A 24,381-nucleotide genomic window follows, 5' to 3' on the forward strand; every position below is an offset into this window, starting at 1 on the left:
GACTTCAGTCGTCAGTACTTATAAGAGGTATTTAGACCTGGTTTAGACCTGGTTTAGACCTGGTTTAGACCTGGTTCAGTCCGTGAATTCTCCACAGATTTGATGGTGTGTTTAAAGTGAGTGCGGGGCTCTGTATTTGGTGATAAAGTTACAGAGTGTTGCTTTAGTTTTCCTGTCTGTTCCTGTGCCACAGCTCTCGTGTCAGCTGGGATCACCCTTTGCCTATATCTCCACTCGAGAATCTCCTCTGCTCCAGACTCGACTCAGACCCGGACCCGGACCCGGACCTGGACCCAGACCCGGACCGAGCACAGACTGTGTACAGGAGTGGACCGAGCGAGTGCCACAATGTCCTCCGGGTCCAGTCAAATGAAGCTCACTGAGGCCTAAGTTATAAGAGTGAATTTGATAGTTCTGCATCAGGAATTTATTAGCGGTGAAATTAAAACACCAAGATCATGTAGAACAGGGGCCTGGTTTAGTCCTGGTTTAGTCCTGGTTTAGTCCTGGTTTAATCCTTTGCTAGACCTGGTTAAGTCCTGATTTAGACCTGGTTCTGTCCTGGTTTAGTCTTTGTTCAGTCCTTGGTTTAGCCCTAAATCAGTCCTAAATCTAGTCCTGATTTAGACCTGGTTTAGTCCTTCTTTAGTCCTGGGCTAGACCTGGTTTAGTCCTTGTTTAGTCCTTGGCTAGACCTGGTTTAGTCCTGGTTTAGTTCTTGTTTAGTCCTGGGTTAGACCTGGCTCTGTCTTGGTTTAGTTCTTGTTTAGTCCTGGGCGAAACCTGGTTTACTCTTGGTTTAGTCTCTGGTTTAGTCCTGGTTTAGTCCTTGTTTAGTCCTGGGCTAGACCTGGGCTAGACCTGGTTTACTCTTGGTTTAGTCCCTGGTTTAGTCCTGATTTAGTTCTTGTTTAGACCTGGTTTTGTCCTGGGCTAGACCTTATTTAGTCCTGGGTTGGTCCTCGTTCTGTCCTGGTTTGGTCCTTGTTTAGCCCAGGACTAAACAAGGACTAGACCTGGTTTAGTTCTCATTTAGTCCTGGGTTAGACCTCGTTCTTTCCTGGCTCAGTCTTTGTTTAGTCCTGATTTAGACCTTGTTTAGTCCTGTTTTAGTTCTTGTTTAGTTCTTGTTTAGTCCTGGGCGAAACCTGGTTTAGTCCTTGTTAAATTCTGGGTTAGACCTGGTTTAGTCCTGGTTTAGTTCTTGTTTAGTCCTGACTTAGTCCTGACTTAGTCCTGGTTTAGTCCTGATTTAGACCTGCTTCTGTCCTGGTTTAGACCTGGTTTAGTCCTGGTTAAGTCCTTGTTTAGTCCTGGTTTAATCCTGATGAAAAATGGTGAAATAAAACCCCAGGATCTCGTAGTCCAGGTTTATCCAAACATTTTAAGTCCAAAACATCGAGGCTCAGTGCTGCTCGTCCAGACAGAGCGACACGGTTTTTCAACGTGAAGTGACCTGGACCCAGAGCCGATGGAGCCGGACGTGCGCCTGTGCTCACTTCCTGTTCGGTCCGTCCATTTCTATACACAGTCTGTGATCCAAAGACAGAAGGACGGACACTCACAGGGTACACGGACCTTTGTATTTGGGCGTTTAAAGGAGCTTGTAGAGGCTTCACCTGTGCATGGATTCACTAGATCAGTAGTAAAAACGTAGTGACTGACATTTTTGTAAAAATTATGAATGAAATACTGGAAAAGTCCGAGGTTATGTCCACATGAACCGGTGAACGAGTCTGCGACAAAATGATGATAAAACACCAGCCACACTTTCAGAATAATCACTATGTACACTTTTTCTTCATAAAAAAAAAAGTTTGTTTGCAGTTGATTAAATTGTGTTTAATTATCGGGCTTGCTGGGGGAGATTGACGGGCGGATCGGTGCAGCGTCGACTCTCGATTTACCGTCAATCTATGTTCCTCCCCTCACCGATGGAGCTCTGGGTAATGACCGAAAGAACAAGATCGTGGATTCGATCAATTTAATTTTTCTCCAGCGACGAGATCAGGAATCAGAATACACTAGACAGTTCGCAAAAACCTTGGAAGTGTGAGTTCGGGCATCAGCCAATCAGCGAAGAGACATACTTTCTGTGTTGGCAACGATGCCCGAGATCGAGGATTTAAAGCCAGAACAAAGAGAATGTTTGATGAATTTTATCAAGGGGAAAGACGTTATTGTCCTTCTTCCTACGGGATTTGGGAAAAGCTTAATATTCCATTTAGCCCCGTTAGAGGCGCATTACTTACGTCACAACCAAACAGCAGTAATTGGTTAAATAAAAAAGTACCCGTCTACCGTCGAGCGAATGAATTCTAATGCTGCGAGGTCAGACAGTTTCCACGAAGTGAAACCGGCTCATGAATTAGGCTAACTGGGCGCTCCCTTACAGATAGGGTGAGGAGCTCGGAGTAGAGCCGCTGCTCCTCCACGTCGAGAGGAGCAGCCGAGGCTCAGGCATTGGTTCCGGATGCCTCCTGGGCGTCTCCCGGGAGGTGTTCCAGGCATGAGGAGACCCTGGGGAAGGCCCAGGACACACTGGAGGGACTATGTCTCTGGGCTGGGCTGGGAACACCTCAGGGTTCCCCCCGGAGGAGCTGGAGGAAGTGTCCAGGGTGAAGGAAGTCTAGGAGTCCCTGCTTAGACTGCTGCTTCCATGACCCGGCCCTGGATAAGTGGACGAAAATGGATGGATGGAATTTATTAATACTCAATACATTTACATTTTGTGTTTAAATATGAGGTCAATAAAAAAGAAGCGGCACTAATACACTTTTAATAACATATTTTTTATTCTTAGTGTTGATAATTTTACACATAAATCTTGTGTTTGGTCAGTTTCAGTATAATCTTGGCTTTCCTGTTGTCCAGGGTTTTGTTTTTGTTTTTCGTAGCCCCTTTAAAATCAGTTTATGTAAATAAGTTCTGATTTGTACACGGTTACACATGCACACGCAAGTAACACAGAGGTGGGGCGGAAATTTGCAACTTCCCGAGCGAATCGAGCTTTTGGTGAAATATAGTCAGTAATTTGTAATTACAGACACAAGGTCCACAGGTTAAACTAATCCTGTACAAATCGGGCTTTAGTTAAGTTTTCTCGTTTACCCCCTGAAATGATCTTGTGACCTCCGGGTTGAGAACCACTGATCTAGACGAGGGTTGGAACATAAATTAGTAAAAAAACAGCTTTACCTTTTACCTCATTGTTCATCAAAACATCTATCAGACCAAAGGCGCAAAACGGCTGCCGCTTTCTCTCCCTCTGCCTCGATTCTGTTTTGGAGACTTGACTCTGGTTCGTGTGGACAAACCCTCGGCGGCTGTGGGGGTCTGGACAGTTTCCTCCGTGTTTGGTTTGCTCCTTTTACCAACTGAAAAAAGGTGCTGGAAATGCATTATTCTTCTTCTTCTCCTGAGGCTCTTTTTGTAGTAGCCGGATGCCAAAAGAAATCTGACCTCCCCGTAGACTCACAAGCTGCTACGTTACGTTAAATTATGTGTTTAAACATGTTATAATGAAGGACGGGAAGCTCCTGAAACGTTCCTGGAGTTGTGTTTTGTTTTGTTTTTTTCTGTACCTCATTTCCTAAAAACTTGGAAAAAACTGTTTGAAGTTATTCCTCATTTACCTTCAGGTCATCCTAATTATGCACCAAGATTTTATAAGTTTATAGGAACGTTTCACAATTTGAAGTGAAATTTAAACTAGTGTTGTATCAAGTGAGCGCACTAATCGAGACCAGTCCGAGACCACAGGGTCCCGAAACCGAGACGAGACCAAGACCTCTAAAGATCGAGCCTAAGATGAGACCAAGACTTTTAAAGGTCGAGACTGAGACAAGACCGAGACTTTTAAAGGCTGAGACTGAGACAAGACCAAGACTTTTAAAGGTCGAGGCCGAGACAAGACCGAGATTTTTAAAGGTCGAGACCAAGACGAGACAAGGACTTTTAAAGGCTGAGACCGAGACAAGACCAAAACTTTTAAAGGTCAAGACAGAGACTTCTGAGGGTCAAGACTGAGACAAGACCAAGACAAGACCGAGACTTTTAAAGGCTGAGACCAAGACAAGACCGAGAAAAAACTGAAACAGGACCGAGACTTTTAAAGGTCGAGACCGAGACCTTTGAGTGTCAAGACCGAGACAAAATGAAGACTTTTAAAGGCTGAGATCGAGACAAAACCGAGACAGAACTGAGACTTTTAAAGGTTGAGACCGAGACAAGACCGAGACAAGACCGAAACAGGACTGAGACTTTTAAAGGTTGAGACCGAGACAAGACCAAGACCTCTAAGGGTCAAGACCGAGACAAGACCAAGACCTCTAAGGGTCAAGACCAAGACAAGACCAAGACCTCTAAGGGTCAAGAGTGAGACCAAGACAAGACCGAAACAGGACTGAGACTTTTAAAGGTTGAGACTGAGACAAGACCAAGACCTCTAAGGGTCAAGACCGAGACAAGACCAAGACCTCTAAGGGTCAAGACCAAGACAAGACCGAAACAGGACGAGACAAGACCAAGACTTTTAAAGGTTGAGACTGAGACAAGACCAAGACCTCTAAGGGTCAAGACCGAGACAAGACCAAGACCTCTAAGGGTCAAGACCGAGACAAGACCAAGACCTCTAAGGGTCAAGACCGAGACAAGACCAAGACCTCTAAGGGTCAAGAGTGAGACCAAGACAAGACCGAAACAGGACTGAGACTTTTAAAGGTTGAGACCGAGACAAGACCAAGACCTCTAAGGGTCAAGACCGAGACAAGACCAAGACCTCTAAGGGTCAAGACCGAGACCAAGACAAGACCGAAACAGGACTGAGACTTTTAAAGGTTAAGACTGAGACAAGACCGAAACAGGACCGAGACAAGACCGAGACTTTTAAAGGTTGAGACTGAGACAAGACCAAGACCTCTGAGGGTCAAAACCGAGACCGAGACGAGACCGAATCTTTCATTTGTGCAGTTTTATCAGGCAAACTTCAGCCACACGTCGCAGTAAGAAGTTTATTGCCGACAGCAGCGGCCGTAATGAAACATGATCAGACTCGAGTGTCAGACCTCGAGTCCGAGACGAGACCGAGACCGAGACCAACCTCCTTCAAGACCCGAGTCCTAGACGAGATCAAGACCGTAAAAAAAAACATCTCCAGGCCGATCTGGAGACGACGACACTACTTCAAACTGTGAAACTCCGCGGCTCCAGTTTAAAAGAGCTGCGTGTTTCCGGAAACTCAAGTTTATAGAATTTAAATCGAGCCTTATTGTCGAGCTTTTTCCCGTGTCATAGTTGTTTCCTTCTCATTGACAATCTCAAAGTTGTATTGATCCGCGCAGGTTCTTTGATCACTTATTTTCAATGTCGTTTTAGATCAATATTGTGATTTTGAAATGTCCAAATTACAGCAGAACGATCCGTGAGTGTCACAGATTGTAACTCTATCTTCTCTAAATTAAATGTTGATGTTGTGATCCAAAATAAATCAAAACACAGCTCCAGGTAAATGTTTTAGACGCCGAAAGTTCAACATTATGACATGAAAAAGCTCAAGTATTTTTATTATTTTAATGTGGCAGCTTTGGAGTCACGTCTCTGTCTCCTGTCACTCTTCCATCTCTCCCTCTTTCTTTCTCTCTTTCTCTTCTGTCTTTATCTCTCCTCTCCCTCTTATCTCTCTCCTCCTCCATCTCTCCCTCTTTCTTTCTCTCTCTCTTCTGTCTATTATCTTTACTCTTATCCCTCTCTTACTCTCCTCTTTTCCATCTCTCCCATCTCTTTCTTTCTTTCTTCCTCTGTCTCTCTCTTCTGTTATCTCTCCTCTTTTCTCTTTCTCACTCTCTCCATCTCTCCCTCTCTTTCTCCTCTGCCACCTCTTCCTCCTCACCCTCCTCCCCCCCTCTGTCTCTCCTTTTCTCCCTCCCGTCTGTTTTATATCCTTTCCCTCCTCTCTCTCACCCCTGTCTCCTCTTCTTCCTCTCTCTCTCTCTTCTATCCTTCTCTCCTCTCCCTCTTATCCCTCCCTCACTCTCTTCCATCTCTCTTTCTTTCTCGCTCTCTCTCTCTTCTGTCTGTTTTATCTCCTTTCCCCTCCTCTCGCTCTCTCTTCATCTTCGTCACTCTCTCTCGTCCATCTCTCTCTCTTTTCTGTTTTTATCTCTCCTCTTATTTCTCCCTCTCTTTCTTTCTCTCTCTCTCTCTCTCCCTTCTGTCTATTTTATCTCCTCCCTCCTCTCTTCTCTCTCCTGTCTCCTCTTCTTCCTCACTCTCTCTCTCTCTCTCTCTTCTATCTTTCCCTCCTCTCCCTCTTATCTCTCTCTCACTCTCCTCTGTCTCTCCTTTCTTCCATCTCTCCCTTTCTTCCTCTCTTTTTCCTTCTCGCTCTTCATCTCTTCTCTGTCTCTTCTCTCTCTCCATCTCTCTCTCTCTCTCTTCCTCTGTTCTTTCTTTTTTCTTCTGCTTATTATCTCCTTTGTCTCTTTTCTCTTCCATCTCTTGCTCTTTTTTCTTTCTTCTCTCTTCTGTTATCTCTCCTCTCTTCCATCTCTCTTTCTCTCTCTTTTCCTTCTCTCTTTCTCTCTTTCTTTCTTCTGTTGTTCTTCTTCTTCCGTCCACTCGAGTTCAAAGCACAAGTGTGTTTGTGTGTTTCCGCTCCGACGCTTCTGCTGCTGTGTAAATACAACTCGCTCATTTTTACTCTCACTGTTTTTAATATGGAAGAAAAGAAGAATAAAGATTAGAATTCACCCTTAGACCAACAAATAAACTATATTAGAGAACGGCTGCTGTCTCTTCTTTACTCAACCAACCACTTTTACTTTCATTTCACACTTGATTCTTCTGAGATTTAACTATTTCAGAGTTAAATGTGGGTTTGAGTCGGAGTTATTTACCGGTGTTGATATGTTTGGTGGTAATTCAGCTTCCTCTAGTGTTAATTCAGCTTCCTCTAGTGTTAATTTTACTTATGTTGGTGTTAATTCAACTTTACTTAGTGTTAATTCAACTTTATTAGTGTTAATTCAACTTCTTTTAGTGTTAATTCAACTTCCACTTGTGTTAATTCAACTTCTAATAGTGTTAATTCAACTTCCACTTGTGTTAATTCAACTTCTCCTAGTGTTAATTCAACTTCCACTAGTGTTAATTCAACTTTACTTAGTGTTAATTCAACTTTATTAGTGTTAATTCAACTTCTTTTAGTGTTAATTCAACTTCCACTTATGTTAATTCAACTTCTCCTAGTGTTAATTCAACTTCCACTTGTGTTAATTCAACTTCTCCTAGTGTTAATTCAACTTCCACTAGTGTTAATTCAACTTTACTTAGTGTTAATTCAACTTTATTAGTGTTAATTCAACTTCTTTTAGTGTTAATTCAACTTCCACTTATGTTAATTCAACTTCTCCTAGTGTTAATTCAACTTCCACTTGTGTTAATTCAACTTCTCCTAGTGTTAATTCAACTTCCACTAGTGTTAATTCAACTTTACTTAGTGTTAATTCAACTTTATTAGTGTTAATTCAACTTCTTTTAGTGTTAATTCAACTTCCACTTGTGTTAATTCAACTTTATTAGTGTTAATTCAACTTCCACTAGTGTTAATTCAACTTCCACTTGTGTTAATTCAACTTCTCCTAGTGTTAATTCAACTTCCACTAGTGTTAATTCAACTTCCACTTGTGTTAATTCAACTTTATTAGTGTTAATTCAACTTCTGTTAGTGTTAATTCAACTTTCATGAGTGTTAATTCATCTTCCACTAGTGTTAATTCAACTTCTCTTAGTGTTAATTCAACTTCCCTTAATGTGAATTAAACTTTATTAGTGTTAATTCAACTTTACTTAGTGTAAATTCAACATTACTTAGTGATAATTCAACTTTCCCTAGTGTTAATTAAACTTCCTCTAAAGTTAATTCAACTTTCCCTAGTGTTAATTTGGCTCCTTCCGCCCACCACTTCACTTCATTTTGTTCATAATTTCATCATAAATGAATTCAAATAAAGTGTAAAAATAAAACACCTCTGTGTGTTGTTTTGTTAAATCAGGATAACTCTACAAAGTGTTATCTGTTTACTCTCAAAACGTTAATAAAACTCTTGATTTCGGGATTAAACAGGAACTTTGGACCAGTGTTACGTCATGAACATTTCCAAAAGTGTTAATTAACTCTAGAACAGATTGGACTCATATAAACGTCGAGAAAATGTTAAAATTGATTCTGTAAGAGTCGATTTTAACACTCCACTTTCAGTGTTCCAGAAATACTTCTATTTTTTACAATCATAATTGATCAACTTTTTTGCCTTTTTCATCACTATTATTAGATTGTACGACCACAAATGAAAACAAAAAAGAAAAAAATCTTTACATTTCTCATTCTCACTGTTGTTTATTTTGTATGATCATAAACGATCATTAACTTCATTATCATTATTAGTTCGTACGACCATAAACGAAAATATACTTGTGCATGTATGTGTGTATTTTTGTACGTATGCATGTCTCAACCAAGTGTTAATTTTGATACGATCATAAACGGTAAACTTTTGTGCCTTCCTTAACATTATTATTATTTTGTACGACATAAACATAAACCAAAATCCTTACATTTTTCATTCTCATCACTGTTTATTTCGTACTAACATAAATTACAAAACTTTTGCGCCTTCTTTATCATTATTAGTTTACCGACCACAAATGAAAACATATTTGTGCATGTATGTATATAGGTGTTTATACGTATGTATGTATGTATTTATGCATGTATATGTGTATGCATATACGTATATATGTATATATGTATGTATATATGTATGTATGCATGTATGCATAGGTATATATGTGTGTATGCGTGTGTATATGTGTTTGTACACGCACATGTATGTATGTATGTTTGTGTTAACCAAGTGTTAATTTTGATACGATCATAAACTGTAAACTTTTGTGCTTTCTTTATCATTATTATTAGTTTGTACGACCACAAACAACAACAAAATATATATATATTTTTTTCTTTCTTACTTTTGTTTATTTTGTATGTTCATAAACATTAAACATTTGTACCTTCATCATTATTATTAGTTTGTATGACCATAAATGAAAACAAAACACACACACAAAAAATCCTTACATTTCTCATTCTCAGTGTTTGTATTCTGTACGATAATAAACGATAAAACATTTGTGCCTTCTTTGTCATTATTATTAGTTTGTACAACCGTAAACGAACATATATTTGTGCATGTACGTATATTTGTGTTCATGCATATGTTTGTATGCACGTGTCAACCACGTGTTAAAGTAAAACAATTGGACTAGGACACGATAAGTTGTTTTTTTGTTTTTGTTTTTTTTTTTACTTCAATTCTCCTTTTGAGCACCAGTAATGTTCCCAATCACGTACATGTCCTTATGTTTGTAATGTACATGGCTCAAAGAAAAATGAAAAATGAAAAACCTGTCTCTATGCAGCGCGGGGTGCGGGGTGCGGGGCATTAAGCGTCGTTACATTACGTGGCTCTATAAATAAAGCGGAACGCCGATATTCCCGCTTTAACCGTATTGTGCTTATGCTGCATTCATTTCCGCACATTTACATTTTGCTCTTAAGGCCCGTCATTGATCACGTAAAGGCGGAGACGTACGTACGCGCACGCACGCGGCTGTCACATCACTAATGCCCCGCGCGCTCATCGATACGAGGCAGTCAGCACTCCGGGTTACCAGGCAGACTCCGGGCCGGGCTGCAGTGACGCGTGGGCGCGGCTGGAGGGCGCTGTTCTCAGCCTCTGCGCTCGCACACGCGGACGATGCGGCTCCAGGTCCCGCCGAGGTGCACGTGTGTGACTTTTACAGCAGATTTCAGCACTCGAATGTAACGTGAAGAGTCGTGCACAACAGTATGACCCAGTGTACGACCGACCGCAGAGTTAAACATGACCCAGGAAAACGAAAATACACAGAACCGAGTGCACTTTTCACTGAGTAAAACAAGATTATGTTTCAATAAAAAACAAATAACTGAAGTGTAATGATGTCACTGATCATGTCTCACTTTTACACTGGTGCACACTGAAAAATTGATTTATTTTGGGAGGGTCGCCTCGTCACAATCTGCATGTACGTCTGAAATATACAGTTCAGACGTGGATCTGCTCCTGCGCTCTCCTCCTGACAATTTACTTAAATTAAAAAGTGCATTTAAATTTAAGTTTAGATTTTTTATAGATACAAAAAGTGGATTTTTTTTTTTTTTTTTTTCAAAAAGTGTAACTTTTCTGGTCACTCGTCAGTGTTTTTCTCCATGAACATGTTATTGCTTTGTGTGGAATGTTTCACAGTACAGCATTAAACATTTCTACCGCCATGGAGACCAAACCAGTTTATATATATATATACATGTATACACACACACACACACACACACACACACATACATATATATATATATATATATATATATATATATATATATATATATATATATATATATATATATATATATATATATATATATATATACACTTATTTATTTACTTATTTATTATTATTATTTATTTATTTGTTTGTTTTATTTTCTATGTATTTATTTATTATTGTTTATTTATTTTTATATTTTATTTTTATTTATCCTTGTTTTATTTATTTATTTATTACCCAAAACATGCTACAGGTTATAGTTCAGTTTATTATCTATGATTACATTTTATTTTACTGTGTTTTATTGTTTTATTTACTTTTGTTATTTATTTATTTCAATATTGCATTAAACGATTCTGTTTCTTATTCAGATTTCTTTTGTATTCCAATAACAGGAAACATTTATTGCTTAAGGAGGATGAAATGAGGAGGGCAGATGACCTTAACTTTGAATACTGTATTAGTGTTTTTTGTTTTTCCTGTAAGCAAAAAGGAACTACTCATGTCGTAATGTTTTGCATGTTCTGAGATGAGTAGTTCCCATTGTAACTAGGTCCTATACTGAATAAAAGTGGAGAAACGAGAGGAGACTTTAGAGAGTATTTGAGAGAACAGCAAGTTACATGTAACTAAAGTCCTTCTCTCGGTACTCCCTCCACGCGTGTAAAAGATATTAATCTCTTGTCTTCTCTCCTGTTATTGAATATTGAGTATAGGTGTAAAGGTGAACCTATCACAATCATTGTGTCCTTAGGCAAGACACTTCACCCACATTGCCTGGTATGAAAGTGGTGTGTGTGCGTGTGTGTGTGTGTGTGTGTGTGTGTGTGTGTGTGTGTGTGTGTGTGTGTGTGTGTGTGTGTGTGTGTGTGTGTGTGTGTGTGTGTGTGTGTGTGATGGTGGTGGTCGGAGGGACCGATGGCGCCGAGTGGCATGGCAGCCGCGCTTCTGTCAGTCTGCCCCAGGGCAGCTGTGGCTACAATAGTAGTTCACCATCACCAGGTGTAGAGTGAATGAATAATGCTGAATAATGATCTGTAAAGCGTCTTTGGGGACAAAAAATGTCTGTGAAAGCGCTTTATAAATAAATAAATAAATTATTATTATTTATTTATTTGTTTTATTTTATATTTATTATTGTTTTATTTATTTTATTTAGTCATTTATCCTTTAGTTTTATTTATTTTATTGACTATTCTGTTCAAAACGGGCTACCTTTAAAGCCCAAATCGTCGACTTATTGATCCTTTTATTACTGTTTTTCGTCGTTTAAAACTTGAGTCATACTAATCGTTCAGAGAGACACGATCCTTCAGTCAACAATCAAATATCCTCGTCAAATCCACTTTTATTTTCGTGATTTACGAATAATGTCTATGGACTTGGGTCGTGAAGGTTTGTGACTTTTAAAGTATGGGTCCAAAGAAAAAGAAAATTACACTGATCCTCTCATATTCTGACAAAAAAAAAGACTTGGCAATGTGTAAAAAGTTTAAAAAGTTGGAATAAAATCTAATAATCTGCCATAAACAATCCAAAGTTTATGGCAAATTAAGTCTTAAATTGTTATTTTTGAGGTTTGTTTTTGACTCCGTCGTCGTTTTAAACCGCCCAAAACTCAAATATTTTAAAAGACACAAGCCTCAAATTTAGAAAAAGATCATATTTTGTATATAAATCGTGCAAAAAATACAAAATTCAGGGGTTTCAGAATTTCAAAAGATTATATTTTGTTTTGTTAAATCGTCAAATTTCACGGCAACAGTTTGATTTTGTCATAATTTTTCTCATTCTATAGTGAAACTGAATGATTTAAGAATTAAAAAAAACGTATTAAGAATAGTAAACAAGTGCAAAAATTTAATAAAATGTCATTAAATATGTCATAAATTAAAGCCGCAATATGTAACTTTCTGGCTGTGGCTCGTCACCTGCATTATTCCATAGAAATTGAAAGTTAAATCCACATTTTTGGAACAATTTTTATGTAAATATTTACGTTTTATTTCATATTGTGGAAGATTTTAATTAAAAGATCAACATAAGGCCAAGTAAGAGTCAGGTTTGTGGAGATGCAAGGCCAGAAACATGTGCAAATAAATGTTTTTCTGTGCGTTTCAGTGCCGTAAATGAAAACAAACTGCTTTTCTTTCTGCCAAAATGTTACGTACTGTGGCTTTAAATGGATAAATTAGTTATGACGTTAGAAAAATGTTGAGTTTTAATCAGCTAAACCATCTCGAGAAATGTTTTGTGTTGATTTGACAAGCCCACGTTTTGAAATCTATTTAAAATATTGGAATTAAAATGACTTTTTTTTATTTTTCCAGTGAGTTTTCTGTGTTTTCCTGAGGTTTTCTCGTGTGTTTTGGGTTACCAGGGCGCACACTCGCAGAGCAGAGGACAGAAAAGAGCTGGATTCTGTGGATTTCAGCGGAGGAAGGGAAGGGAGAGGGAAGGGAGGCGGGGTTTGAGCGGGTCCGGGCCAATCAGAGCGCAGGACAGCGGTGATGTCACGGTGACGGACAGCTGTGACCTTCATAGAGAAAGAACAAAAGTACAGTTTGTCAAATACTGTACGGAGAAAGAGAGAGGGAAAGGAGAAGGCCAGCTCACGTTAAATTTTGAGTTAAAAGATTTGTAAAAAAAAAAAAAGCTAAAAAGTGTTTCATTAAAAAATTTTCATAGTTTGGATATAAAAAGTTTAAATTTTTATCGATACAAAACCTGGATTGTGCAACTTTTTCTGTTTGTCCGTTGATGCTTTTCTTCATGTCGATGTTATTGCTTTGTCTGGGATGTTCCACAGTATTTCATTAAACCTTTCTATCCTTTCTATCTTCATGGAGACCAAACCAGACCAAGTTACAGGTCAGATCTGTGGAGAGGCGACCCGCTCACAGTCAGAATGTTTGTTTTTCGAGGTGTTTTTGAGCTATAAAACCACGTGTAATTGAATAAATGTGAAGTAGAGCTGTTTAATGTCACACTGTGGAACATTCATATGACATATCCATAGAAACGAGCAACAGAAAAGTTACACAGTGCAGCTTTAACTAAGGTGTTAGGGTAGGAGTGTGTAACAACTAAGTCGGCATGTAAAATTATATTTAAAAAATAATAATTTAAAAAAGCCTATATTACTGTTACTGTCTGTTTTGTAAATGATTGTACCAACAGAGAAGTCAGTGAAGGTTAAGTGTCTTGCCCAGTGACACAACAGCAGCACTTGTTAATTTCAGAACTTTCTAATAACGTACAATAAATACTGTTATGGTAAAACCTCCTGGACTTAAACTGTTATTAATGCGCAGATGTTTTTTGTCCAAACTTAACTCAAACTCAAGCTCTCGACGAAGCTTTGCCGACTAAAACTGGACGAAGACTTGCCCGTTTCTATGGAGATGTTATTGATTGATTGATTGATTGATTGCATTTATATAGCGCCTTTCAAGATCCCCAAAGTGCTTTACAGTTCATTATTCAGTCACTCCACACTCAGTGGTGGTAAGTTACTATTGTAGCCACAGCTGCCCTGGGGCAGCTGCCCTAGGCAATGTGGGTGAAATGTCTTGCCTAAGGACACAACGACAGATTTATGCCACTGGTGCCTCCTCTGGCACCTGGACCAGTGTCTCCGTCCAAGTCCTGCCCAGACCTGCTCAGCTTCTGAGGTCTGACAGGATCAGGCTTTGACAAGCTGGTGTGGCCATTTTGTGGAGACTAATTGAGACTTTCATGCTTAATAACATCATTTACCAGCTTTGACAAGCTGGTATTGTTTTGCATGGAAGGTTCCGCAGTATGGCATTAAACTTAGCCATTCACCGTTCAAAAACACCTTCAAACATTTGCATTCAGTGGCGTCACCTCTCCACAAACCTGACCTGTATCTACTTATCTACCTACTAACATCTACAAGCAGGTTACAGAAAAGTTCCTTAGTGTGTCTTTACTTAAACCTCTTCACATAAAATATGATTAAAAGTTTGTCCTGACAGAACGACGTCATCTTCATGTATAAATATAAATGTGTTTCCTCACAAACACTTCACCAAACCTCAGACTTCACACCTGCAGCTGTGACTCTGCTCGCGCTCTGACACCACAGGGGTTGTGGGTTTGACTCCTGAGCTCTCTGTGTTACTGTGGCAGAGTGGTTAGCCCGTCTCCTCCTCACAGTCAGGGGGTTGTGGGTTAGACTCCTGATCCTGTCCTGGTAAATGGTCACATTTGTTGGTGCGGCCTTCAGCCTTCATCAGGGCAAATCCCGATGCCCATCAAAGTGCAGATTTAAAGTCACAGGTGTAGGTCACATGTTCACAGTCCCCTGGTGCATGATGGGACATGTAGGCTGAACAGATTTTAGTCTCAAGCTTGCGTCTCGAGTTTGTCCTGATGAAAGTCAAAGGGCCGAAACTCTTTGGCGTGATTTTAACTTTATCTGCCGTGTGGTATTAAAGGCTTTTCATTATTTTGAGTGCCTTGTTTTTTCTTCTAGCTGTTTTTTTTTGGTATTTTATATTTTATATACTCCACATTCTGTACATATCACACTTGCTGCTTCTTGCACTTGCACCACATTTTATTACACCATACACACTAGTTCATATTCGAGTTGTTTTCGTTGTGGGTGCAGTGTTCGTTCGCACTAATCTGATGGAAAATGGCTCCAGAGACGGAACGATCTGGTGCCTCCAGCTCCCACGAATTCATGTTCATACAGATCTGATCCGGCACCGTGTGGACGCCTTATTGGACCACGTCACTGTGACACGATCCTTCCTGATTCACTGTGTTCGTGACATCGTTCGTGTGACGATATTGCGGAAAACAGTTTAAACAAACCAGAGACAAACGGGAAACAGCGGAGCTACAACTGCTGACACAGAACAGACTCACCATCAGCAGAACATCCTCCGTCACAGAAACAACACTCATATTCCACTGAGTCGTGTCCTTCAGTCCGACAGAAGCCGTTTTTTTTTTTTTGAGCCTCAGTTTATGCAAATGAGCCATGTGATTTTAAGTTTAGTTTCTGTAAAACGTAAACAAATATGCTCAAAGCTGTGTGGATAAGGAAGGATTGTGGACACAGAAACAACATGTCTGGACACAAATCATTTCCGATGCGGTGATACGGTGATTCGTGTACCTTTAATTCAATAAAGATCAGCAATTTCCAGAACTGAAATCATCCAAATGATTCTACTGAAGGTGTGTGGAGTTTCAAAACACAGTGGAGCACTTCCTTCCTGTATTACCACATGACATCACGAGGTGGAACGGCGCGTTTTCAGTTTGAGAGAAGAACTAAATCTGCAGAATTTGTGCGTTAAACAAGTGTGAATGAAACAAAACAAAAAAAACACAACAACTCCAGATCTGTTTGTGACGAGGAAACAAGATTATAATAACATAGCTCAGAAAATAGTGTAATATAGGCCCTTTAAGTGTCTTGCCCAAGGACACAACAACACTATTCATCCGTGGGAGCTGAACCTGAATGTTTTATGTCCAGAGTGGGATTTGAACCACTTACTTTTAGATTTTCAGACATGTGAGTGTGGCAGAGTGGTTAGCCCGTGTCCTCGTCTCACTCAGGAGGTTGTGGGTTAGATTCCTCTTCTCCTCTCCGGTTTCAGACTTTTGTCGCTGACTCACGCTTAAATCTCTGCGGTAAAATCCAAAGTCGGAGCAGAAAATGAGTTTGAGTCGTGACGGAAAGTGTGAGTTTTTTATTTTGTGTTTCCTGAGTCTGAATCATACAATTGTTTCATTCATAAAAAAATAAAAAATAAAATAAAAAAAAACGACGCCTGGACACAAAACAACAACGGACCAGAGCGGCTCAAGGTAAAACTGAACATTCACTCACTCCGACTCTCACGACGCAGTTTACAGCTCTGCTTCTCAAACAGAGGTGCAGGCACAGTCACAGAATAACAATATAATAATAATAATAATAATAATAATAATAATAATAATAATAATAATAATATTTATGACAATGTATTTATTTTGTTTTTTGTACATTAGGAAAGCATAATTACAATCTGTTTGCCAGTCGTGCACATGAATTCATCATTCCCAGAAACTAAACCAGGTCTAAAACTGATCTAAAAACAGGACTAAAACAGGACTAAACCAGAACTGAACTAGGACTAAACCAGGACTAAACAGGACTAAACAGAACTAAACCAGGACTAAACCAGGACTAAAACAGGACTAAACCAGAACTAAACCAGGACTGAACCAGGACTAAACCAGGACTAAACCAAGACTAAAACAGGACTAAACAGGACTAAACCAGGACTAAACCAGGACAAACCAAGACTAAACCAAGACTAAAACAGGACTAAACCAGGACTAAACCAGAACTAAACCAGGACTGAACCAGGACTAAAACAGGACTAAACCAGAACTAAACCAGGACTAAAACAGGACTAAACCAGATCTAAACCAGAACTAAACCAGGTCTAAACCAGAACTAAACCAGGTCTAAACCAGGACTAAATCAGGACTAAACCAGGACTAAACCAAGATTAAAACAGGACTAAACCAGGACAAACCAAGACTAAACCAGGACTAAACCAGGACTAAACCAGGACTAAACCAGGACTAAACCAGGTCTAAACCAGGACTGAACCAGGACTAAAACAGGACTAAACCAGAACTAAACCAGGACTAAAACAGGACTAAACCAGAACTAAACCAGGACTAAAACAGGACTAAACCAGAACTAAATCAGGACTAAAACCGGGACTAAACCAGGTCTAAACCAGGACTAAACCAGGACTAAACCAGGACTAAACCAGGTCTAAACCAGGACTAAACCAGGACTAAACCAGGACTAAACCAGGACTAAACCAGGACTAAACCAGGACAAACCAGGACTAAAACCAGGACTAAACCAGGACTAAACCAGAATAAACCACTAAACCAGAACTAAACCAGGACTAAACCAGGACTAAACCAGGTCTAAACTAGGACTAAACCAGATCTAAACCAGGTCTAATCCAGATCTAAACCAGGGCTAAACCAGGTCTAATCCAGGACTAAATCCTGCTGTGTGGACGTGTCTCTTCTTCTTCTATCAATAATATTTTTAATTTGGTTCAGTAAAATCTGGACTTTTTATTTTCTTTTATCAGACAAAACATCTCATGTTACAATTTCCTCGTCTTTGCTTCTCTACAGCAAATCAAGTAATCCAAAGTATTCAGATTACATTACTCACCTTTAATAACTTAATGGATTATGTTACAAACTACATTTTGGGGTGTGTAATCTGTAATCTGTAGGGGATTACATTTTAAAAGTAAACTTCCCAACACTGTATATCAGCTGTTGTTACTTCCTGTGGGCGTGGTCAGACCTGATGGACCTGCAGGTCGCTGTCCTGTCGCCCGGTGTCTCTGGAGGAGGGTGTCCCAGGTGTGTGAAAGGTTAATGCTTAAAGTTGCACTGTGTAACTTTTCGATTGCGCGTCTGTCACCCGCTCGTTTCTATGGATACGTCGTTGCTTTGCCTGGAATGTTCTGCAGTGTGACTTTAAACAGCTCTACTTTACATTTACCCCGTTGTGTTTATTGGTTTTATAGCTCAAAAATACACAGAAAAACACGAATTCTGACTGCGAGCGGGTTCGCCTCTCCACAGATCTGACCTGTAACTTGGTCCGGTTTGGTCTCCGCGGAGATAGAAAGGTGTAATGCCGCACTGCGAAACATTCCAGCCCAAAGCAAAAACACGTCCACGGAGAAAAGCGTTTGACGGACCCTCCGCCGGGAAAGTTACACGAACTTTGAGTTAGTGCGCGGCATGTTTGTTTTATAAAGTGCCAGCTGTGAACCAGGAAGTGTGCTGTTAGCTTGCTAGTTGCTCTTAGCTTTACCCCGCTTCGGCGTCTGTAAATTGTGAAACGCGCTCGTGAACTCGTCGCGGTGAGTAACCGGGAGGTAAGAGAAGAATAACTTCGGATCGCGGCAAAATGAACTAAAATGAACTCGCATGCTAACCGTGCACTTCCTGATCACCGGACAACGCAACCCCTTATAATTAGATGAAGAAGAATTTAATGCCATACTGCGAAACATTCCAGACAAAGCGATAACGTTTAGTTTTTTTCATTTTCAGCAGAAATGAGAGATAATATTGTCTCTGTTACTACGGCAACTGTCACATTAACGAGGGATGATTAGACGAATACAAATAAACGAGTGCAGATTTATGGAGTTAAAGGTTTAAAAGGACAGAAGTGTGTGTGGTGTGTGATGTGTGTGTGGTGTGTTTTTTTTCTCGTCTCTCGTCTCGTGGCCTGAATCTTTCGCTCGGCTCAGAGACTCGGGACGAGGCCGGAGAAGAAGATCAACACGACAGGAAGCAAGAGAGAAAGAAAGAAAGAAAGAAAGAAAGAGGGAGAGAGAGAGAGAGAGAGGAGTGTGAGGACGTCCCATTTGTTACACACAGACAGAGAGAAAGAGAGAGGGAAAGAGAGAGAGAGAGAAGAGGGAAAGAGAGAGGAGTGCAAAGATGTCCCATTTGTTACCCACGGCAACAGGGAGAGAAGAAATGGAGAGAGGAAGGGAAAGAGAGGGGGAAAGAAAGGTGTGACAGTGTCCCATTTGTTGCACAGAGGGAGAGGGAGAGAAAGAGAAGGGGATAGAGAGAGACGGGGATAGACACAGATAGAAAGAAAGAGAGAGAAAGAGGAGAGATACAGAAAGAAAGAGAGAGAGAGACAGGCATAGAGACAGAGAGAGAACAGAGCGAAGAGAGAGAGAGAAAGAGAGAGAAGAGAGAGGTGGGGATGGAGACGGAGAGAAAGAAAGAAAAGAGAGAGAGACAGAGAGAAAGAGATAGCAGAGAGCGACGGGAATAGAGACAGAGAGAAGAGAGAGAAAAGAGAGACAGAGAGAGAGAGAAAAGAGAGAGACAGAGAGAAAGAGAGAGAGATGAGGGATAGAGACAATAGAAGAGAAGAGAGAAAGAGAGAGAGAAGACAGAGAAGAGATAGAGACAGAGAGAGAGAGAGAAGAGAGAGACAGAGAGAGAGAAAAAAGAGAGAGACAGAGAGAAAGAGAGAGATGGGATAGAGATAGCGAGACAGAGAGAAAGAGAGAGAAGAGAAAGAAGAGAGAGACAGAGAGAAAGAGAAAGAAGAGAGAGAGAGAGAGATAGAGACAGAGAGAGAAGAGAGAAGAGACAGAAGAGAAGACGAGAGAGAAGAGAGACAGAGAGTTAGAGAAAGAGAGAAAAGAGAGAAGAGAAGAGAAGAGAAAGAGAAAGAAGAAAGAGACAGAGAGAAAAAGAGAGAGAGAGAAGAAAAGAGAGAGAGAAGAAGAAGAGGAGAGAAAGAGGAGAGAAATTATGGAGAAATGGAGAGAGGAAGAAAGAGAGAAGAGAGAGAGAGAGAGAGATAGTAGAGAGAGACGGGAATAGAGACAGAGACAGAAGAGAGGGACAGACAGAAGAGAAGAGAAGAGAGAGATGGAGAGAAAAGACAGAGAGAAAGAAGAAGAGAGGAGAAGAGAGAGAAAGAAAGAAAAGAGAGAGACAGAGAGAGAAGAAGAAGAGAAGAGAAAGAGAGAGAAAGAGAGAGAGAGAGAAAAGAGAGAAGGGGGAGAGACAGAGAATAGAAAGAAAGAGCAAAGAGAGAGAAAGAAAAGAGAGACAGAGAGAAAGAGAGAAGAAAGAAACAGAGTCAAAGACAGAGACAGATAAAAAGAAAGAGAAGAGAGAGACAGAGACAGAAGAGAGAGACATAAAGAAAGAGAAAGAAGAGAGAGATGGGGATAGAGACAGAGAGAAGAGAGAGAAGAAAAAAGAAGAAGAGAGAAGAGAGAAAGAGAAGAGAGAAAGAGAGAAAGGGAAGAGAGACAAGACAAAAAAGAAAGAGAGAGACGAGAAAAAGAAAGGGAAGAGAGAGAAAGAGAGAGAAGAAAGAGACAGAGAGAAGTGAAAGAAAAAGAGAGAAACGGGAGAAAGAGAGAGAGACGGGGATAGAGACAGATAGAAAGAGAAAGAAGAGGAGAGACAGAGAGAAAGAAGAGAGAGAGAGAAGAGGGGATAGAGACAAAGAGAAAGAGAGAAAGAGAGAGAAAAAGAGAGAAGAGAAAAGAAGAGAGAAAAAGAAGAAGGTGATAGAGACAGAGAGAGAAGAGAGAGAATGGATAGAGACAGAGAGAAAGAGAGAAGAAAGAAAGAAAGAAAAGAGAAGAAGAGAAAGAAGAAGAGAGAGAGAAGACAGAGACAGAGAGAAAGAGAGAGAAGAGAGAGACAGAGAAAAAGAAGAGAGAGAAGAGAGAGAAAGAGAGAGAAAAAGAAGAGAGAGAAAGAGAGGAAAGAGAAGAAGAGAGAGAAGAGAAAGAGAGAAAAGAGAGAGACAGAGAGAGAAAGAAGAGAAAAGAGAGAGAGAGAGGAGAGAGAAGAGAGAGACAAAGAGAAAGAGAGAAGGGGACAGAGACAGAGACAAAAAGAAAGAATAAGATAGAGACAGAGAGAGAAGAGGGTGAAAGAGAGAGAAAAGAGCGATGTGGATAGAGACAGTGAAAGAGAGAAGAGAGAGAAGGGGACAGAGACAGAGAAAAAGAAAGGAAAGAGAGAGAAAGAGAGAGACAGAGAGAAAAAGAGAGATGGGATTGAGACAGATAGAAAGAGAAAGAAAAGAGACAGAGAGAAAGAGAGAGAAGAAAAGAGAGAAAGAAAAAGAAGAGAGAGAAAGAGAGAGAAAAGAGAGAGAGAGAGAAAGAGAGAAAGAGAGAGAAGAGAAAGAGGAGTGTGAGGACGTCCCGTTGGTTACTCAGCGACAGATAAAACCACTGAATGAAGAGAGCGAGAAGAAGAAGAAGAAGAAGAAGAAGAAGAAGAAGAAGAAGAAGAGGGGGAGGAGGAGGAGTCCTGTACATGATGTGAAAGAGGAGGAAGAGAGGAAGAAGAAGAGAAAGAAGAGGAAGAGAGGAGGAGAGAAGGAGGTGCATTATGGAGAAATGGAGAGAGGAAGGGAAAGAGAGAGAGAGAGAGGAGTGTGTGAACATCCCAGTTGTTATACACAGAAAGAGGGAGGGAGAGGGAAAGAGAGGGGATAGAGAGAGAGAGAGAGAGAGAGAAAGAAAAGAGAGGAGAGACAGAGAGAGAAAGAAAAGAGAGAGACAGAGAGAGAGAGAAAGAAAGAGAGAGACAGAGAGAGAGAGAAAGAAAGAGAGAGACAGACAGAAAGAGAGGAGAGAGAGAGACAGAGAAAGAAAGAAAAGAGAGAGACAGAGAGAGAGAAAGAAAAGAGAAAGACAGAAAGAAAGAGAGAGAAAAGGGGATAAAAACAGAGAGAAAGAAAGAGAAGAGAAAGAAAGAGAGAGAAGAGAGAGAAGAGAGAAAGGGTTAGAGAAAGAGAGAGAAAGTGATAGAGACAGAGAAAAAGAAAGAGAAGAGAGAGAAAGAGAAAGAAGAGAGAGACAGAGAGAAAAAGAGAGACAGAGAGAAAGAGAAGAGACAGAGAAAGAGACAGAGAGAAAGTGAGAGACAGAGAGAAAGAAAAAGAAGAAAGAAAGAGAGAGACAGAGAGAAAGAGAAGAGACAGAGAGAAAGAGAAAGAAAAGAAAGAAAGAGAGAGAAGAGAGAAAAAGAGAGATGGATAGAGACAGATAGAAAGAGAAAGAAAAAGAAGAGAGAAAGAGAGAGAAAAGAGAGAAAGAGAGAGAGAAGAGAGAGAGAGAAGAGAGAAAAGAGAGAGAGAGGAGTGTGAGGACGTCCTGTCGGTTACTCAGCGACAGATAAAACCACTGAATGAGAGAGCGAGAAGAAGAAGAAAGAAGAAGAAGAAGAAGAGGAAGAAGAAGAAGAGGGGAGGAGGAGTCCTGTACAGATGTGAAAGAGAGGAAGAGAGGAAGAAGAAGAGAAAGAAGAGGAAGAGAGGAGAGGAGGAGGTGCATTATGGAAAATGGAGAGAGGAAGGGAAAGAGAGAGAGAGAGAGGAGTGTGTGAACCCAGTTGTTATACAAGAAAGAGGGAGGGAGAGGAAAGAGAGGGGGATAGAGAGAGAGAGAGAGAAGAGAGAAAGGAGAGAGACGAGAGAAAGAAAGAGAAAGAAAGAGAGAGAAGAAGAGAAAGAGAGAGACAGAGAGAAAGAAGAGAAAGAGAGAGAGAGAGACAGAGAGAGAAGAAAGAGAGAAGAGAGAGAGAAGAGAAGAAAAAGAAAGAGAGAAGAGAGAGAGAAAGAAAGAGAGAGAGAAAGGAAAAAGAGAGAGAGAGAAGAGAGAGAAAGAAAGAAGAGAAGAAAGAAAGAAAGAAAGAGAGAGAGAGACAGAGAGAGAGAGAAAGAAAAGAGAGAGACAGAAGAAAGAAGAGAGAGAAATGGGATAAGAAACAGAGAGAGAAAGAAAGAGAGAGAAAGAAGAGAGAGAGAAGAGAGAAAAAGAAAGAGAGACAGAGAGAGAGAAGAGAGAGAGAAAGAAAGAAAGAAAGAGAGAGAAGAGAGAGATGCGGATAAAAACAGAGAGAAAGAAAGAGAGAGAAGAGAGAGGAAAGAGAAAGGGTTAGAGAAAGAGAGAGAAGGTGATAGAGAAAGAGAAAAAGAAAGAGAAGAGAGAGAAAGAGAAAGAGAGAGAGACAGAGAGAGAAGAAGAGAGAAAGAAAGAGAGAAGAAAGAGAGAGACAGAGAAGAGAGAGAAAGAGAGAAGAAAGAGAAAGAAGAGAGACAGAGAGAAAGAGAAAGAGAGAGAAGAGAACAGAGAGAAAGAAAAGAGACAGAGAGAAAGAGAGAGAAGAAAGAGAAAGAGAGAGACAGAGAGAAAGAGAAAGAAAAGAGACAGAGAGAAAGTGAGAGACAGAGAGAAAGAGAAGAGAGAGAGAGAAAGAAAGAGACAGAGAGAAAGTGAGAGAGAGAGAAAGAAAAAGAAGAGAGAAAGAGAGAGACAGAGAGAAAGAAAAGAAAGAGAAAGAAAGAGAAGAGACAGAAAGAGAGAGAAAGAGAGAGACAGAGAGAAAGAGAAGAGAGAGAAGAGAAAGAGACAGAGAGAAAGAAAAGAGACAGAGAGAAAGAGAAGAGACAGAGAGAAAGAAAAGAGACAGAGAGAAAGAGAGAGGACAGAGAGAAAGAGAGAAGAGAGAAGAGAAAGAGAAAAGAGAAAGAGAGAAGAAGAGAAGAAAGAGAAAGAGAGAAAGAGAGAAAGAGAGAAGAGAAAGAAAAGAGACAGAGAGAAAGAGAAGAGACAGAGAGAAAGAAGAGAAGAGACAGAGAGAAAGAAAAGAGACAGAGAGAAAGAGAAAGAAAAGAGACAGAGAGAAAGAGAGAGAAGAAAGAGAAAGAAGAGAAAAAGAAAAGAGACAGAGAGAAAGAGAGAGAAGAAAGAGAGAGAAGAGAGAGACAGAAGAGAAAGAGGAGTGTGAGGACGTCCCGTCGGTTACTCAGCGACAGATAAAACCACTGAATGAAGAGAGCGAGAAGAAGAAGAAGAAGAAGAAGAGGAAGAGGGGGAGGAGGAGGAGTCCTGTACATGATGTGAAAGAGGAGGAAGAGAGGAAGAAGAAGAGAAAGAAGAGGAGGAGAGGAGGGGAGGAGGAGGTGCATTGTGGGTACCGGGCTGGAGGGAGGAGGGAGGAGGGGGGGGACAGTAATGTTCCCGGGTGTGGCTCTTCCTCACATCTGCAAACTTAGCACTTATGAGACGCAGCGGAGCCATGTGCTCCTACAGGACACGACCGACCTGAGCCGCAAAAGTACACGCAAAAATACACAAATACTTTTACTTCAAAGTACTGTTTAAAAGTATTCGTTTGGTTTCGATCGAAGGGGGAGTTTTATGCGGCTCGGATTAAGCGATTTTCTCTGATTTAAAATGTCATTTTCTCGTCACAAACGGAGCTGGAGTCGAGTTTTGTTTCGTTCGTTTGGTGACAAAAGGGAAGTGCTCCACCGTGTTTTTAAACTCCACAAACCTTCACTAGAATCATCTG

At 40.4% G+C, this 24,381-nt stretch overlaps 1 pseudogene; it reads left to right on the forward strand.

Annotated features, from left to right (window-relative positions):
• Positions 1-21,188: 21,188 nt before the first annotated feature.
• Positions 21,189-23,781, forward strand: LOC129408300 (trichohyalin-like; annotated as a pseudogene).
• Positions 23,782-24,381: the final 600 nt, after the last annotated feature.

The sequence above is a fragment of the Boleophthalmus pectinirostris genome, unplaced genomic scaffold, assembly GCF_026225935.1.
Source record: "Boleophthalmus pectinirostris isolate CB_2022bp ecotype Guang Dong unplaced genomic scaffold, ASM2622593v1 HiC_scaffold_16, whole genome shotgun sequence".
NCBI classification, from domain to species: Eukaryota; Metazoa; Chordata; class Actinopteri; order Gobiiformes; family Gobiidae; genus Boleophthalmus; species Boleophthalmus pectinirostris.